This window comes from Microtus ochrogaster, linkage group LG1 (genome assembly GCF_000317375.1).
Source record: "Microtus ochrogaster isolate Prairie Vole_2 linkage group LG1, MicOch1.0, whole genome shotgun sequence".
Taxonomy (NCBI): Eukaryota; Metazoa; Chordata; class Mammalia; order Rodentia; family Cricetidae; genus Microtus; species Microtus ochrogaster.
The window spans coordinates 20698413-20705372 of record NC_022027.1 but is presented as its reverse complement, the minus strand read 5'-3'; the positions used below and the strand labels follow the sequence as shown (position 1 = coordinate 20705372).

At 43.2% G+C, this 6960-nt stretch overlaps 1 protein-coding gene across 1 annotated transcript in view; it reads right to left on the bottom strand.

The window, feature by feature from the left end:
- LG1H4orf19 (linkage group 1 C4orf19 homolog) overlaps positions 1-6960 on the bottom strand; it is an 85551-nt gene that overhangs the window by 29749 nt on the left and 48842 nt on the right. The window lies entirely within an intron of this gene.

Sequence of the window (6960 nt, the reverse complement as noted above, 5' to 3'; positions counted from 1 at the left end):
GCACCAGACCTCATTACAGATGGTTGTGAGCCACCATGTGGTTGCTGGGAATTGAACTCAGGACCTTTGGAAGAGCAGACAATGCTCTTAACCACCGAGCCATCTCTCCAGCACCCAGAAATCTTTAATTAATAAATAAATTTAAAAAAGTAAAAAAAAAAGAAGTAAAAAACCTACGGCACACAAATACAAATACATGTCTACAGAATAAACTGGGGACTGGGAGATGCACAGGGAAAGAGCACTTACAATGCAGATATGAAGACCCGAGTCTAGTTCCCCAGCACACACATGTAAAGCCAGGCACAGCCATGACACACACCCAAAAACCTTGTCTCTTTTGTGAGAAGCAGTGGCTGCCCAACTGACCCATGTGTGACCAGCATTGGAATCTAATATTTCACATGTTATCTCCACATGTGTGTGTACACAGGTACACCCTGTACACACATGTATACACGCACACACACACACACACTGGTTTAATCTTCTTAGAATGCTTGGAAGGGGTTTGTCACACTCTCTATGCACAACAGATAGAAAAGGTGTAGTTCTGACAAGAATGCAGGTTGGTGTTTCCAGTTAATAGTTTAGAATAAAGAGAAAGAATGGCCACATGTGGAAACTCCCTCATTTGTTGATAACATGAACAAATCTTCATCAAGTCAGATCATTTTCAAAAATTAGGGAAAAATTTCCTTATGCAGGTGTTTTTTTTGTTTGTTTGTGTGGTTTTTTGGCATTTTCCTCATGAGATGGCAATAGATTCAATCTACTTTCAAGTTTAATGTAAAATAATGTTTTCTTCATTACGTTCCTAATCACAGGCAACAAAATAAAGAAAAGTCAAGCCCTAATTCACAACATTTGCCAGTTTTCGTGGTGTAAGTGTTCCTGGAGTGGCTGATTCGAGGCCCTGAACACAAAGTTCAAAGGCCACATAGAGCACCCCACTCTAAAAGCCTGCCCCCAACAGGCTCAGCAGACACAAAACCCTTGGTAGAATGTTAGAACATTTTAGAAATCACTAGGTTTGGGGATTTACTGACTTCATTTTAAATATAATTTATTTAATTCTACTTCTAAATACATCAATGTAAATGGTATTAAATTCTCAACAAGTTGTTGAAATTCCAGAACCTGACAGCCAGCCAGTCCTGACTAGTTGTGGCACAAGCTTGCCAGGTTTTGTGATTGGAGGGCAAAAGTACTTCCCAGACAATTTTCCCTCTGCCACAGGCCACTAACCTTCCCATTAATAGTCATCTTAAGCCCGACTTCCCCTGCTGTGAGTTAATCAGTCTCAGGAGGGTAGGAGAAAACCAACAGTGAAAAGAACCTGGGGAAACCACCTCTAGGTCTTGAAGCCTTGAGGAAGCGCTTAGCTGCCCTTTCTGGAGACTGGAGAATGGCGAGAATTGAGCTCCTGGGCAACCAGAGATGGGAGGTGACACATGCAAAGATGCAGGAATAGAGACCCAGAGGTAGCCCACCCTCAGTAACATGCACAATGTTAGATTCCAATGCTGGTCACACATGGATCAGTAGGGCAGCCACTGCCTCTCACGAAAGAGACAAGGTTTTCAGGTGTGTGTCATTGATTGATGGCTCTGAGGAAAGCCTGATGCATGCAGTTCACACACCTGCCTTACAGGGTCACTGATTTTATCTTGTTCTTTCCCTGAAAGCGAGCACACATAGGTGAGTTTCAGCACAGATCCAAAGAGTAACTTCCCAGGATCAGTATTTTATGTAGGGACCAAGCAGAGTCCACTTGACACTGGAAGTTGAGAAGATTTCGTTGCAGGATTGGAGAGATGGTTCAGAGGTCAACGGCACACTGTAGAATATCCCTTTTGACCACATGGTGAACACACATATACCCAGGCACACAGGAATAAACATAGTTCTATTTTTTTTTATTCTTAAAAACAAAAGAAGATTAAGTTGCTTTTTGTATAGTCAGCACAGAGAATTTTAGATTCTCAAAGATAGGACAGATGATAAAGTATTTCCTTTAATTTGTAAAATGAAAATGGGCTAAATATTGTAACTATAATTTTTGCCTAATAACTGTTTTGTGTATGTAATTTTACTGTTAAAGTTAAAACCTTCCTTTTATTTAGACAGAATGGCTCCTAAGCAGCTTCCACCAGGTACACTGTCTGGAGTTCATTCATGGGTCTCCTTTGTTTACCCTATAATTTTGTGGCCATATGGTGTATGTACAAAGATGGGGTTTTGTTTATTAAACCTCAGGGATAGCAAGAAATGTACACTTCAAATAGCCTCTCATCAAGATGGTCACACTAGAAGTGGGAGGCTAAATGTAACTCAGATATCCACTGATTAAGTTATGAACTAATGAATGACAGAAATGGCTTTCTATTTATGAAATTAAAGTCTTACTAATCAGGAAACTCAGTTTAGGAAATAGATACTACTTGTGGGATTCAGGGATGCAAGTCACTTTTCTGGCTTTCTAAGAAAATGGACCAAGAATTTAGTAGAGCCACAGCAGAACCCATAGGTGTGGGGCTGGGCTTCATTCATGGTCCTGTAACTGGCCAGTAGATGACAGGGTCTGGTATCTTCAGATGCTGCATGCAGAGGAGTCTAACAGAATCCTCTGTCTGGAATATTGTCAGGCTGACTTAAATAAAGAGTGGTCCATATCTCCATCTGTGGATTCAACTAAGTGGGAACCGCAGGGCCCCGCTCCAGCTGTGCCTGTACTAAACAGGTGTAGATTTGTTTTTCTTGGCCCCCGCTAAACAACACATTCTAACAATTACTCACATTGCACGCACACTGTATCAGGAATTGCAAGGGATCTAGAGATGATGTCTTAGTAGATGGGAAGATGCTCATAGGTTACATGCAAATGCCATTTTATATAAAGGACTTAAACACCATTTTTTTTTCTTTTTGGTATGCATAGGGCTTATAACATGAATCCTGTGCAATATTAAGGATGGCTGCACCAAAGATTTGAGACTTCCCGTTTACTCAACAAAGTCAAGTGTCAACAGCTACTTAGCTATTCGATCAAAGCCAAGATTGTTGTCAACATTACAGTCGGTCTTTAGAGCATTGAAAAATCAAAGTAAGTTGCACAAACCACAGATAGCTGCAGCCACGGGGAGGCAGAGGTCAGTGAGAGGCTGTTATATCCCAGCAGAATCCCAACTGGGGTGTGGTGAAAGTCGATCCAGAACTGTTTTCCCTTATGCGTATTTTCAATCTGTGTTGTCAATAAGCAAACCTAAGTCCTTCACTTTGCTGTGTAAACTAGAAGTCTCAAATCTTTATTATTCTCAGTTGTCTCTGAGTTCAAATCTAAGTGTAGGATTAGACTCACTTGGAAGTCATTTCTGATTAAAATAAACCTTCAACAAAATGATGACTCTAAAACCTTTATACATTGTATAAAATGTTTTATTATATCTTATGTCCATAACTTACTATTTGACACTTATTCATATCAAAATCAGGATGTTTTCAAGAACACATTGAGGCATTTTGTTAAAATGTAGATGTGTCAGGTTTAGAATTGGCATTAAATTCTGCTCTGCAACAAACTCTCAAGAGACTCTCCCCCTCCCCAGCCCAATGCAATTGGTCCAGAGGAGATTTAGATTACCGAGTTGTCAACCTTCCTAATGCTGTGACCCTGTGTGCTGTGGTGACCCCCAATCATAAGATTATTTTCATTGCTACTTCATAACTACAATTTTCTACTGTTCTGAATCATAATACAAATGTTTGATATGCAGGATGGTCTTAGGTGACCCCTGTGAAAAGGCCAGTTGGCCATATAGCTGCTAAGACCCACATGTTGAGAGCCACCACAGGCTTAGAAGATGTTTTAGCACTAGGTGCTTGCTTAGTGCTCTGGTCACAAGGAACTAACTGTCCATAGTCAAAATACTTTCTCCATATGAACAAGCATAAAACAAATACAATTACAATGTGTCAATGTGGGTTTTTTTTTTTTTTTGCTATTTCTTGGTTATTTACACAGTACTTGGAAAAAAATTGTTTTTTTTCTTTTTTCTCTCTCTCTCCTCTCTTTCTTTTTCTTTGTCTTTTGGCTTTCAAGACAGGGTTTCTCTTTGTAACTCTGGCTTTCCTGGAACTAACTCTTACCCAGGATGGCTTCAAATTCAGAGATCCCCTGCTTTGTCCTCCAAAGTGCTAGGATTAAAGGCATGTGCCACCATGCCCAGCAAAAAGACATTTGTTTCTTTTCTGTTAAAATGTTGGAGGAATCATAGTTTATATTAATGGTTTCATTTTGGTCTTAAGCACTGATATAAGATTTTGATACAGTGGAAAATGAACTCAGTGTAGATCACCAAATCTCCACTTAGAACACTTAGCAGAAAACAAAAGCTCACAGTTTATTTTCAAGAGTGCTTTTGTTTGAACCTTTGTTACATTTCAGTAAGACTCATGGTTATTGTTTTTAAAGATTTGTTTATTTATTATTTATCGTGTTCTGTCCGTATGTATGTCAGCATGCCAGAAGAGGGCATTACAGATGGTTGTGAGGCACCATGTGGTTGCTAGGGATTGAACTCAGGTCCTCTGGAAGAGCAGCCACTGCTCTTAATTTCTGAGCCATCTCTTCAGTCCAAGACTCATGGTTAGTATTAATGTACTTTATAAATGTACAAAATACCTTTTGGCCATTCTTTCTGTTTTACAACTGAACAGAATAGTATTTTTCAAGCTGAGGCTGGGGAACCTGTGTGTATTTTACTTACAGTCTTAGTGATCAACAACCAGCATTAAAAACAAACAAGTAACTGAGGACCTGTGGGACGCTCACTGCCTGGGCTGCCTTATGCTCTGAGGATGGCCTTTGTCTCCTAACACTGACCTGGGTGGAATGTTGGGGCTGTGTCCATGAGGTGCTCTTCCTGACTGGGTGGCTCTGAAACAGCAGAGACTTCTCCCTCACAGCTCCGTAGATTGGAAGAAGGAAGACAGGTGGAGTTCCGGTTAAGGGACATTTCCCAGATTTCAGATGGCTGTGTCCTCACAGGTGCGGGGAGAGGAAAGAGAGAGAATACGGAAAGCTGGCAAAGGCTCGCTCCGAAATCATTGTTAGTACGGGCACTAAGAGCATCTGAGAGGGTTCCACATCCACGACATAACCACCTCTCAGAGGCCCTGCTTCCTAGTACCTCATCACACAGAGTTATGAACTCGATCATTTTGGAGGGGAGATGAAGTCCACGGCACCGGCAAAGGAGACAGGAAGTGCTTTCTGAAGCCAGATCATAAGCCTTGTATTCCCACCTTCCTTCCTGGAAAGCACGTGACCCACAGCCCTGAGTCCACGGATGGCTAGCACGAGCCCACAGAAAATCCTCTACTCCCCCGTAGGGCTCACCGGTCCTACTGAGAGTGTAGATTGATACTTGAGCAATTTTTTCCCTAAAGCAAACAACTTTAAAAGTAGTTTGTTTTAGAGCAACTGAGCTCGGCGCATTTGGTGTGCGTGTGGTGTGTATGTTCAAGCCACAGCCTGCATGTGGAGGTCGGGGGACAGCTAGCGGGAGTCAGTTCCGCCTTTCTACCATGTGGGTTCTAGGTGCTGAAGTCAGGTCACCGGGTGTGCCGGCAAAGGACCTTTATCCTCCGAGTTGTCGTGCTAGTCCATAGCATGCACGCCAAAAAAGAATCTGTTTCAGGCTTAGACATGGGTGTGTGCCTACGGTGTTGATGTGAATGTGTTTTCTAACCTGGGGGTGGGGGAATCTCAGTGAGAGTCACAGGATTCTTGGGAGGATCACAGGGTGGGATGATTGAAGAGCCATCTAAGGCCAAGAGAAAGAGTAGTGAAATAAAATCTGATACCTCGAGTCACACAGTTTTGCGGTTGTGTGTTTCCCCCCTAACACTATATTGAAACTGAACTGCCACCATGATGACATTAGGGGCGGGACCTGGCTTGTGGGCGGGGCAGGTGCTGTCAGGAAAGTTCAGTCCTCGTCTTGTTCTGTCTTGCCCCTTAGCCCGTTTGCCAGGGGATGTTTTACCCAGAAGGCCCTGCTAGATGCCACTCTCGTGATCTCGGACTTCCCAGTTTTAAGAACGGTGTCTTAGTAACTTTCTGCTCTTTCTAAGTTATCCGAGCCACAGAATCTGCTATAGCAGCACAAAACAGAGTGAGCCCGGAAACCGAAGCAGAGAGTGAGGCTGGTATAGCAAACATATGGAAATGAAAACACGAAAGAAGCTTTGGATGAGGTGATGAGTAAAGGCTGGAAGGAGGGAGAGGGCCCAGCCTGAAAAAGCCTCGCTTGCTATAAACAGAGTGTGAGGGGTGATGCTGGCGAGGGCTTGGGAAAGAAGGGCAGGGAAGGCCTGGGAATATTTAAGGTGGCTCCAGAAACCGTGCTTAGAATGTTGGCAGAGATGTGAATGGAAAAGGCCACTCGGATGAGATCTCAGATGGAAATGAGGAAGGCCCTGGAAACTGGAGCATCCTTGTTAACCGGTGGCAAAGAATCCGGCGGGATTGTGTCATGCCCCGGGGCTCTGCGGAAGCAGAACTCAGCGTGATGACGGCACATGCCAGCAGGGTTCTTTTAACTGAACGCAGTAAAATGTGAGAAGAGGCTGTTTCGAGATGGAATTTACCATTAGAAGGAAACCAGAACATTGAGATTGAAGGGGTTATTGGGCTGGCCCTGTGGAGAAAATGAAAATGCTTGTCCAGGAGAGGAAAACCGAGGACGTGGCCTTACCACCATCTGAGAAGGAAATTACTGTTGGCAGAAAAAAAAGCCTGTTCCTCCAGAGTGGCATGAATGAGCCTGAAAGGACATCAGAGACATCTGTGCTACCCTCCCCATCACAGGAGGAAGGAAACATGAAGAGAAGCCTTGAGCACCATGGGCACAAGGCCTCACGTCTCTGCTCCCTGCATTCAGATGCAGATGCAGC